Here is a 13,214-nt window from a genome sequence, read left to right as displayed (position 1 = left end):
AACAAGTAAAATAATGGATTCCGTTTAACAGTATCGAAAGACTTTGAAATCACACGATGATTAAACTGAAACGACAAAACCGATGTGTATTCGTCTAGTCAACAATTTAATTACTGTACATAAAATTACAACTCCACATCACCATACTTTGGTACACCCATGAATGTATCCCTGGTACCCCCATGAGTGCATCTCTATAATATATCCATGTTACACAGGTTACAAATTGTCTGATTACCTGTAAAATCTTACGGCTATTATAAAACATTGGACAACATAATTTTGAGACAAAATACTTGACTTGCTGTAATGTAAAAATGTTTTAAATATTGAAATTCTCATGTTTACTTGTAGATGGCTTCGAATCAGTGACCATATTCATGACAGTGTTTGAGTGTTGTCATACATAGTATAAGTGAGAGTCACCCATCGCGCCACTAGCTAGACGTGCATGCTACCCTGAGAAACTGCTATTTGTGTTAATTGAGTCAATCGAACCCAGTCCATACTTCCAAGGCTTTGTGCAGTATGAATAGGTAGCAGGGCCTCGGTCATAAATTTTGAGTATCTATTATTCTCATGTCACCCAAGGTCACCAACTGTTACGAGAGAGTTTTAATGCTTTCCCACACAGTGGTTTGTAGACAAGTCGATATCCCTGTTAATACAAGTTTATTGTTAACATTGTATATACACGTGATAAATATTATGATTTGGAGAATATGTAAATGTTTATGTATTATGTGTATTATGATTGGACTAAACTTGGTTAAAAGTCGATAAAATATTTGTAATTATTATTTTGCAGTGTGGAGGAAAGGACCAATATCATACTATGTTAGTTTTTGAACTCATTAGACAACACATTCACATAAACCTTCTACTAGTACAGACCTAGAGAAGAGATGGCAGTAATACTTCGACTGTGTTGAAAGTGGGGTGTCCTTACACCGGCCATACCTAGTCCAACGTGGTGTCCTTACACCGGCCATGCCTAGTCCAACGTGGTGTCCTTACACCGGCCATGCCTAGTCCAACGTGGTGTCCTTACACCGGCCATGCCTAGTCCAACGTGGTGTCCTTACACCGGCCATGCCTAGTCCAACGTGGTGGACATACACCGGCCATACCTAGTCCAACGTGGTGTCCTTACACCGGCCATGCCTAGTCCAACGTGGTGTCCTTACACCGGCCATGCCTAGTCCAACGTGGTGTCCTTACACCGGCCATACCTAGTCCAACGTGGTGCTCTTACACCGGCCATACCTAGTCCAACGTGGTCGACTTCCAATAACAACACTAGTAATATATATATATATATATATATATATATATATATATATATATATATACACACACACACATATACATACATACATACATACATACATACATACATACATACATACATACATACATACATACATACATACATACATAGGAGTGCAAAAGCAATGAGTAGGACAGTTCTGATAATTAAATTCCATTGTGACGTTTCAAATCAACATTCTTTTTCATAAGTTATCAAGGCAAGATACATAGTAGTCATCACCTGATTGTAGATCTAAATATTATAGAATAGAACGACAAGTTCTATCTAAAAGTGATGAAACCCTATAGAACACACCTGAAAGATAAAAATAAGGGTAGTTAGATATTAGGGAATGGTGTAAATGATTTCGAGGTGGAAAATGATTTCCTCCTCCTCCTTCTTCAATCTCAATCGACCCTCATCACCAGAAACATTACAAATCGTGTGTGTGTGTGTGTGTGTGTGTGTGTGTGTGTGTGTGTGTGTGTGTGTGTGATTTATATAAAAGCTTCATTGATGATGGTGTCGATGCTGCCTCACTTAAACTTGAGGAACTGATGTCATTTATTACGTGTGCAACTTTAATCCTGCTATTCAGTATACTTAAATGTAATCTCACTTAAGATTAATGGTGATGACATAGCTACATCTATATTCATACTAAACCTACTGAGTAACATTCATGTTTGCAGTATGGTTCATCACATCCTAATAAGTGTAAAGATTCCATTCCCGATTCACAATTACTTCGTTTACGTCGTATTTGTAGTAGTGATTTGGATTTCAGAGAAAGGTCTGCTGAATTTTGCACGTACTTCCATCAACGTGGTTATCTAGTGTCGGTTACCAATGCGGCTTTACTTAAGGTGTCATCTTTGTCTAGGGAAGCTTGTATCAAATCACATGATCAGAGGAGTAACAACAATCGTCCCATACTAGCTCTTTCATACCATCCCTTTTCCACGAGAGTTAAGAACATAATATACAAATATTTTAATATATCTTACTTTCTAAACTGGGACACGAGGCAACAATTCTAGTGAAATCTGATAATGATTATAATAAAGGCCCAAATCAGATTAATATTGCATGAGTCACATTTACGTCATACTTGTTCCTCGTGGCTTTATTGTTTGTAAAATCTATTTTATAACTTTATTACAGGCTTACATATATTCGGGATTCTGGATAATTGTATAAAACCACAAATACAATGTGTAAAAAAAATATATAATAGCGGCATCATAATATATATGTATAAAACCACAAATACAATGTGTAAAAAAAATATATAATAGCGGCATCATAATATATATGTATAAAACCACAAATACAATGTGTAAAAAAAATATATAATAGCGGCATCATAATATATATGTATAAAACCACAAATACAATGTGTAAAAAAAATATATAATAGCGGCATCATGGTATATATGTACATGTACACTTAAACATTTTAATCGCAGAAAAAAGTCCACAAAACAAGTAAATATAGGAATAGATTCAGTCAATGTCTGTAATATTTATCTCTTACCAAGCTTAGGATTAATTATGGAACATAACCAAGACGCAAACTCCACGTTTAGTGCGCTCGCTCTTTCCTTGCTCACAACAGAGAAGTATACTCGTAAATGTTTATACGTCCCTGCTTATCATGATAATACTGAGGGTGGGACACGGCATAAAATAAACCAACCAGGACGCTTGAAATCGATCATGTGACCTCAAATTTGTGTAACGAAGCTTCTCACCACCTGTTGCCCTTTTGTGGTGAGATATATATTCCGCATGTTGCAGTACATTGCATTTGTGGAGTTTACGGGACATTACAAGAGATTGGCGAAACAGTATATTATTTGAGGTGAAGCTCCGAAACTTCGCGTCTTTTGCGATGGAAATAAACAATATACTACATGTAGTATCTAGCTTTAATCAATAGTTGTTGCCGAAACACAGTTGATTCCGGTCTGTATTATTTTCATCAATGAATAGTAGTCGTTATATCTTTATCTCTTCAAAGTATACACTTCAATGAAGGATCGGAGAAGAAGAAGTCACCGGCCCATCCCAGCCGTAAAAACTGATCGCTCCCTTATACCGATGTATCTGGCCATTCTACAGATATTTATCATGTATGACGGTACCATGGCAGAACTTACATAAGTTCATATGACATCTTGTATTGTCTTCATATTGTGCTTTGTCCTCTATTTCAATGTTATTTATTACACTGTTGATAGAATTGTTGCCACATGCCCTTGTTTTAATAGGGTAAACATTTCATTATTTCCTGAAACACCTTTAACAGGTAATTTTCGGATTTCACCATACTGGAATTGTTGCCTCTTGCCCTAGATCAAATGTTGTATTTTATCGCATTGCATCACATCATATCGCACCACATCGCATCAAATCGCAAATGTACGTATCACGTTCTATCGTATATTATCGTATAGTAGTATATGTTATCGTATCGTATCGTATCGTATCGTATCTACGGTGGTGGCAGTCCCAGACGAAGCGGGTACGCATGCTTGTTAGATAATTCACGGAAAAGGCGGTATTTTTCGTCGGCAGATCACCTTCCCCGGAGAATAGATGTAGGAGGGGAAACGATGTACGAGCAATGTATGGAATAGGTGTCGTTGAAGGTAAGACCCCAGATTTCGGAAATGAGGGGGAATTTTTTGCTTTGATTTTCTCCCAGATTCACTAAAAAAAATGGGTGTTTTTCATTGAAATATTCAGGGAAAAGGGGTATATTTGAAACAAGCATGGGCACCCACCCATACAGGGACGGCCACCACCGGGATCGTATCGTATCGTATCGTATCGTATCGTATCATATCGTACCACATCGCACTGTACATATCGTACAGTATAGCTTCATATCGCAACGTATTGCATCACATGGCATCGTATCGTATTGTATCGTATCATGTTATCTACGCATCTCTATTTTGTGATGGGCTAGTTGAAATTCCCTCGTTCCTAGCACAGCAGTATCTCTACATCAATTACACTGCACAACAGTATCTCAACATCAAGTACTCTACACAGCAATATCTCTACATCAATTACACTACACATTAGTATCTCTACATCCTGACAATTACACTACACATCAGTATCTCTATATCAATTACACTACACAGTAGTATCTCTACATCCTGACAATTACACTACACATCAGTATCTCTACATCAATTACACTACACAGCAGTATCTCTACATCAATTACACTACACATCAGTATCTCTACATCCTGACAATTACACTACACAGCAGTATCTCTACATCCTGACAATTACACTACACAGCAGTATCTCTACATCAATTACACTACACAGCAGTATCTCTACATCAATTACACTACACAGTAGTATCTCTACATCAATTACACTACACAGTAGTATCTCTACATCAATTACACTACACAGCAGTATCTCTACATCCTGACAATTACACTACACAGCAGTATCTCTACATACTGACAATTACACTACACATCAGTATCTCTACATCAATTACACTACACAGCAGTATCTCTACATCAATTACACTACACAGCAATATCTCTACATCCTGACAATTACACTACACATCAGTATCTCTACATCAATTACACTACACAGCAGTATCTCTACATCAATTACACTACACAGCAATATCTCTACATCAATTACACTACACAGCAGTATCTCTACATCAATTACACTACACAGTAGTATCTCTACATCCTGACAATTACACTACACAGCAATATCTCTACATCCTGACAATTACACTACACAGCAGTATCTCTACATCAATTACACTGCACAGCAGTATCTCTACATCAATTACACTACACAGCAATATCTCTACATCCTGACAATTACACTACACAGTAGTATCTCTACATCCTGACAATTACACTACACAGCAATATCTCTACATCCTGACAATTACACTACACAGTAGTATCTCTATATCAATTACACTACACAGCAGTATCTCTACATCAATTACACTACACAGCAATATCTCTACATCAATTACACTACACAGTAGTATCTCTACATCCTTACAATTACACTACACAGCAGTATCTCTAGATCAATTACACTACACAGCAGTATCTCTACATCCTGACAATTACACTACACAGTAGTATCTCTACATCCTTACAATTACACTACACAGCAGTATCTCTACATCCTGACAATTACACTACACAGTAGTATCTCTACATCAATTACACTACACAGCAGTATCTCTACATCAATTACACTACACAGTAGTATCTCTACATCAATTACACTACACAGCAGTATCTCTACATCCTGACAATTACACTACACAGCAATATCTCTACATCCTGACAATTACACTACACAGCAGTATCTCTACATCAATTACACTACACAGCAGTATCTCTACATCAATTACACTACACAGTAGTATCTCTACATCAATTACACTACACAGCAGTATCTCTACATCCTGACAATTACACTACACAGCAGTATCTCTACATCAATTACACTACACAGTAGTATCTCTACATCAATTACACTACACAGCAGTATCTCTACATCCTGACAAATACACTACACAGTAGCTACCTATCTCTACATCAATTACACTACTCAGTAGTATCTCTACATCCTTACAATTACACTACACATCAGTATCTCTACATCCTGACAATTACACTACACAGCAGTATCTCTACATCAATTACACTACACAGCAGTATCTCTACATCAATTACACTACACAGTAGTATCTCTACATCAATTACACTACACAGCAGTATCTCTACATCCTGACAATTACACTACACAGTAGCTACCTATCTCTACATCAATTACACTACACAGCAGTATCTCTACATCCTGACAATTACACTACACATCAGTATCTCTACATCAATTACACTACACAGCAGTATCTCTACATCCTGACAATTACACTACACAGCAGTATCTCTACATCAATTACACTACACAGCAGTATCTCTACATCCTGACAATTACACTACACAGCAGTATCTCTACATCAATTACACTACACAGTAGTATCTCTACATCCTGACAATTACACTACACAGTAGTATCTCTACATCCTGACAATTACACTACACAGCAATATCTCTACATCCTGACAATTACACTACACAGCAGTATCTCTACATCAATTACACTGCACAGCAGTATCTCTACATCAATTACACTACACAGCAATATCTCTACATCCTGACAATTACACTACACAGCAGTATCTCTACATCCTGACAATTACACTACACAGCAATATCTCTACATCCTGACAATTACACTACACAGTAGTATCTCTATATCAATTACACTACACAGCAGTATCTCTACATCAATTACACTACACAGCAATATCTCTACATCAATTACACTACACAGCAGTATCTCTACATCAATTACACTACACAGCAGTATCTCTACATCAATTACACTACACAACAGTATCTCTACATCAATTACACTACACAGTAGTATCTCTACATCCTGACAATTACACTACACAGTAGTATCTCTACATCCTTACAATTACACTACACAGCAGTATCTCTAGATCAATTACACTACACAGCAGTATCTCTACATCCTGACAATTACACTACACAGTAGTATCTCTACATCCTTACAATTACACTACACAGCAGTATCTCTACATCCTGACAATTACACTACACAGTAGTATCTCTACATCAATTACACTACACAGCAGTATCTCTACATCAATTACACTACACAGTAGTATCTCTACATCAATTACACTACACAGCAGTATCTCTACATCCTGACAATTACACTACACAGCAATATCTCTACATCCTGACAATTACACTACACAGCAGTATCTCTACATCAATTACACTACACAGCAGTATCTCTACATCAATTACACTACACAGTAGTATCTCTACATCAATTACACTACACAGCAGTATCTCTACATCCTGACAATTACACTACACAGCAGTATCTCTACATCAATTACACTACACAGCAGTATCTCTACATCAATTACACTACACAGTAGTATCTCTACATCAATTACACTACACAGCAGTATCTCTACATCCTGACAATTACACTACACAGTAGCTACCTATCTCTACATCAATTACACTACTCAGTAGTATCTCTACATCCTTACAATTACACTACACAGCAGTATCTCTACATCAATTACACTACACAGCAGTATCTCTACATCAATTACACTACACAGTAGTATCTCTACATCAATTACACTACACAGCAGTATCTCTACATCCTGACAATTACACTACACAGTAGCTACCTATCTCTACATCAATTACACTACTCAGTAGTATCTCTACATCCTTACAATTACACTACACATCAGTATCTCTACATCCTGACAATTACACTACACAGCAGTATCTCTACATCAATTACACTACACAGCAGTATCTCTACATCAATTACACTACACAGTAGTATCTCTACATCAATTACACTACACAGCAGTATCTCTACATCCTGACAATTACACTAGACAGTAGCTACCTATCTCTACATCAATTACACTACACAGCAGTATCTCTACATCCTGACAATTACACTACACATCAGTATCTCTACATCAATTACACTACACAGCAGTATCTCTACATCCTGACAATTACACTACACAGTAGTATCTCTACATCCTTACAATTACACTACACAGCAGTATCTCTACATCAATTACACTACACAGTAGTATCTCTACATCCTGACAATTACACTACACAGTAGTATCTCTACATCCTGACAATTACACTACACAGCAATATCTCTACATCCTGACAATTACACTACACAGCAGTATCTCTACATCAATTACACTGCACAGCAGTATCTCTACATCAATTACACTACACAGCAATATCTCTACATCCTGACAATTACACTACACAGTAGTATCTCTACATCCTGACAATTACACTACACAGCAATATCTCTACATCCTGACAATTACACTACACAGTAGTATCTCTATATCAATTACACTACACAGCAGTATCTCTACATCAATTACACTACACAGCAATATCTCTACATCAATTACACTACACAGCAGTATCTCTACATCAATTACACTACACAGTAGTATCTCTACATCCTGACAATTACACTACACAGTAGTATCTCTACATCAATTACACTACACAGCAGTATCTCTACATCAATTACACTACACAGTAGTATCTCTACATCAATTACACTACACAGCAGTATCTCTACATCCTGACAATTACACTACACAGCAATATCTCTACATCCTGACAATTACACTACACAGCAGTATCTCTACATCAATTACACTACACAACAGTATCTCTACATCAATTACACTACACAGTAGTATCTCTACATCCTGACAATTACACTACACAGTAGTATCTCTACATCAATTACACTACACAGCAGTATCTCTACATCAATTACACTACACAGTAGTATCTCTACATCAATTACACTACACAGCAGTATCTCTACATCCTGACAATTACACTACACAGCAATATCTCTACATCCTGACAATTACACTACACAGCAGTATCTCTACATCAATTACACTACACAGCAGTATCTCTACATCAATTACACTACACAGCAGTATCTCTACATCAATTACACTACACAGCAGTATCTCTACATCCTGACAATTACACTACACAGCAGTATCTCTACATCAATTACACTACACAGCAGTATCTCTACATCAATTACACTACACAGTAGTATCTCTACATCAATTACACTACACAGCAGTATCTCTACATCCTGACAATTACACTACACAGTAGCTACCTATCTCTACATCAATTACACTACTCAGTAGTATCTCTACATCCTTACAATTACACTACACATCAGTATCTCTACATCCTGACAATTACACTACACAGCAGTATCTCTACATCAATTACACTACACAGCAGTATCTCTACATCAATTACACTACACAGTAGTATCTCTACATAAATTACACTACACAGCAGTATCTCTACATCCTGACAATTACACTACACAGCAGTATCTCTACATCAATTACACTACACAGCAGTATCTCTACATCCTGACAATTACACTACACAGTAGTATCTCTACATCCTTACAATTACACTACACAGCAGTATCTCTACATCAATTACACTACACAGTAGTATCTCTACATCCTGACAATTACACTACACAGTAGTATCTCTACATCAATTACACTACACAGCAGTATCTCTACATCAATTACACTACACATTAGTATCTCTACATCCTGACAATTACGCTACACAGCAGTATCTCTACATCCTGACAATTACACTACACAGCAGTATCTCTACATCCTGACAATTACACTGCACAGCAGTATCTCTACATCAATTACACTACACAGCAGTATCTCTACATCAATTACACTACACAGTAGTATCTCTACATCAATTACACTGCACAGCAGTATCTCTACATCCTGACAATTACACTACACAACAGTATCTCTACATCCTGACAATTACACTACACAGCAGTATCTCTACATCAAGTACACTACACATCAGTATGTCTACTAGACTGTTGACAGTCGCTCGCGCCTTTTTTTTCCTACGTTTTATCTTAACTCCGATCTGGCGCAACACTAGTCTAATCGCAAACTGATATCGAGGGCCGAAGGCCTAAGGTCGAGCCTTTGGCCCTCGACTCGGGCCTTCGGCCCTCGATATCAATATGCGATTATAGTAGTGTTGTGCCGGATCGGAGTTTAGATAAGATGTAGGAAAAAAAGGCGCGAGCGACTGTCGAAAGTCTAGGGGACAGTCACCAAATAAACATTGGTATGCTTATCGGGTCTGTAGGATTTCTTCATCACACTTTGGTAAAATATATAAGCGGCAGTATTCAACACCACCAGACTGCCTTGTAAGGGAAATAATGCAATATGATAGGAAATCAATGCCAGCACAGTGCAGGCAAGGGTTAGGTCTTGAAGACACAGCTAGGGATGCATATGTAAAACACATGAATAGGAATGGCCATGTTGGGTTGAAAGTTTGTCAAAAAGGGTTTGTGATTGACATTGTTAGACCTCATCAAGGTTGTAGCATTGATGGCGATTTAGATGATCTCAGTGTTGATATCACTAAAGGTTTAGTTGAAATCAAATGCCCTGAAAATAATGGATTGTCAGTAAAGGAACTCATAAGAACCAAGGACAGTCAGTTTTAGCTGTTTCTTGATGAAAATGAAAATCCAAAGTTTAACAAAAAATATCATTATTATTATTAAATGTTAGGTCAGATGGGAATAATGAACAGGTTGTGGTGTGACTTCTGTGTATTTATAATTCTAGACCCTGAATCTGGTGAACAAGGGTATTAAGTATATGTGGAGAGAATTGAATTTAACCAAGGCTTGTATGATACATTATGTAAAAAGTCTGAGACATTTTTTCTGGAAGGTATTGTCCCAGAACTATATTCACTGGACGTGTGCAACGGCAGGTCAAGTTGTTAGGTACATATATAAGTAGACCTGGATATCGTAGGGTGTCTACACTGATCTAAGGCCAGAACAAATTAAAAGCTTTTCAACAGATGCGACCTACCCATATTTTTGGCATTTCAATTTTTAAATTTTTTTTTCATTAGTGATGGGAAATATAATACAGGCTTTGCATGTCAGTAAAATGCACACTTTTTTTTCTACATTAACAGGATTTCTTTCTGTATGATACATGTGACAATATGCATTTGAGTCAATTCCAAATTATATAATCTTATACAGTCCTACCCAATGTGATGGGCTAGGTTGCTCGTTGAACAGCTTTGTTATTTTTTCTGGCCTAAATGTAAAATATAGTAACTAAGCTAGTATAAAAGAAATACACAATATGTATACATGTACACAGTTTATTTATTTTAATGTTACCATGTACCAAAATGTATTGGTCTTCCTGTACCTATTGGTCATGAAAATATTGCTGACAGTATTACAAAGTAAATGACACTTATTCTCAGCAATAATAATCTCATACAAAGCCTGTTCCACAACAGTCTTATTTCACATTTGTAAATATTTTCCTGTCACTTTATTTAGTGGGAACACAAAATTAATTTGTAATATATCAATAAATATAATTTATGGTATGCAATATATTATTCTCTACATTTTACACTTACAAGTCCATACAATATAAATAAAATAATAAATATTAAATATTAAAAATGAAATTGTTACATGGATGGAGCTTTGAGAAATAGTACACTGGTGAGTGAGACCATAAAAGCAGTCACAAATGATAATATATAGGTGCAGTCAATGAAATTGTTCTTGTGTACTTTTTCAGTGGGTGGGCAATCTTTTCATTCAGTAGCAGGTGGGCAATCTTTTCATTCGATAGCAGGTGGGCAATCTTTTCAATCAATAGCAGGTGGGCAATCTTTTCATTCAGTAGCAGGTGGGCAATCTTTTCATTCAGTAGCAGGTGGGCAATCTTTTCAATCAATTAGCAGGTGGGCAATCTTTTCATTCAGTAGCAGGTGGGCAATCTTTTCATTCAGTAGCAGGTGGGCAATCTTTTCATTCAGTAGCAGGTGGGCAATCTTTTCAATCAATAGCAGGTGGGCAATCTTTTCATTCAGTAGCAGGTGGGCAATCTTTTCATTCAGTAGCAGGTGGGCAATCTTTTCATTCAGTAGCAGGTGGGCAATCTTTTCATTCAGTAGCAGGTGGGGAGCAAACAAGGTGAATAAGGGCAGGGAAGTCATGATTTAGATACAATGGGAGGGGAAAACATTGTGTACGTCGAAATGAATTGTTGGTATAGTGGAGAGTACAAACATTTCAGTGGTGGGAGTGGGTAAGTCATTCTCAATATTGGGTGGGTAGTGGTATATATCTTTCAGTGGTGGGAGTGGGTAAGTCATTCTCAATATTGGGTGGGTAGTGGTATATATCTTTCAGTGGTGGGAGTGGGTAAGTCATTCTCAATATTGGGTGGGTAGTGGTATATATCTTTCATCGGTGGGAGTGGGTAAGTCATTCTCAATATTGGGTGGGTAGTGGTATATATCTTTCATCGGTGGGAGTGGGTAAGTCATTCTCAATATTGGGTGGGTAGTGGTATATATCTTTCATCAGGGGGAGGGCACATAAGAACATCTAAACACCTCTCCACAATTTTTTTTTTTTTTTTGGGGGGGGGATTCTATTAAAAACATTATTTTTGATCTGAAACAACATATAATTAATGAAAATCACAAATCTGCGTATTGGCTGCACCTGTACATATTTGCCACGTTTCCTTTGGTCAACTACAGGGGATTCATTGCAAGCATGCAGTTTTGATGTCAGACGGTATCAATTTCAGTGAGACTGGCCAAAAGACTTCTTTGTTATGACAAATAAAGGTAACAGAGATTGATCTCTTACTGTAACAGCATTTCACCATGAGGTCAGTCTCATTGAACTTGATACCTCAGCTAACCAAAACTGCATGCTCATGGTTAATCCCCTTTATTCTGGCAATAGAAACACCCTATGATCCTCACATTCTTTACACATCATTTCTTTGTGAAGACTTGTTACCATTAGTAACGTTCTCAACAATTACTGTAATGCTATTTTTAGAATGGGGATTGAAAATTCACTAGGAAAGCACAAACTGTGAAGATTTGCTCTGCTAAACCATTCATTGTAAACTTCACTGTCAAATATATGAAATGCTTTTAAACGTCCTATAGCCCTCTCTATATGAATGCGAGCTTCTGATATTCAATGAGAACCCTTTCACCACCAGTACCCCATATATGGGGACGCGCTAAGGCGCCCACCAGTACCCCATATATGGGGACGGCAAAGTTCATTCA

The sequence above is a fragment of the Glandiceps talaboti genome, chromosome 9 (assembly GCF_964340395.1).
Source record: "Glandiceps talaboti chromosome 9, keGlaTala1.1, whole genome shotgun sequence".
Classification (NCBI taxonomy): Eukaryota; Metazoa; Hemichordata; class Enteropneusta; family Spengelidae; genus Glandiceps; species Glandiceps talaboti.
This window is presented reverse-complemented; position numbering follows the sequence as displayed.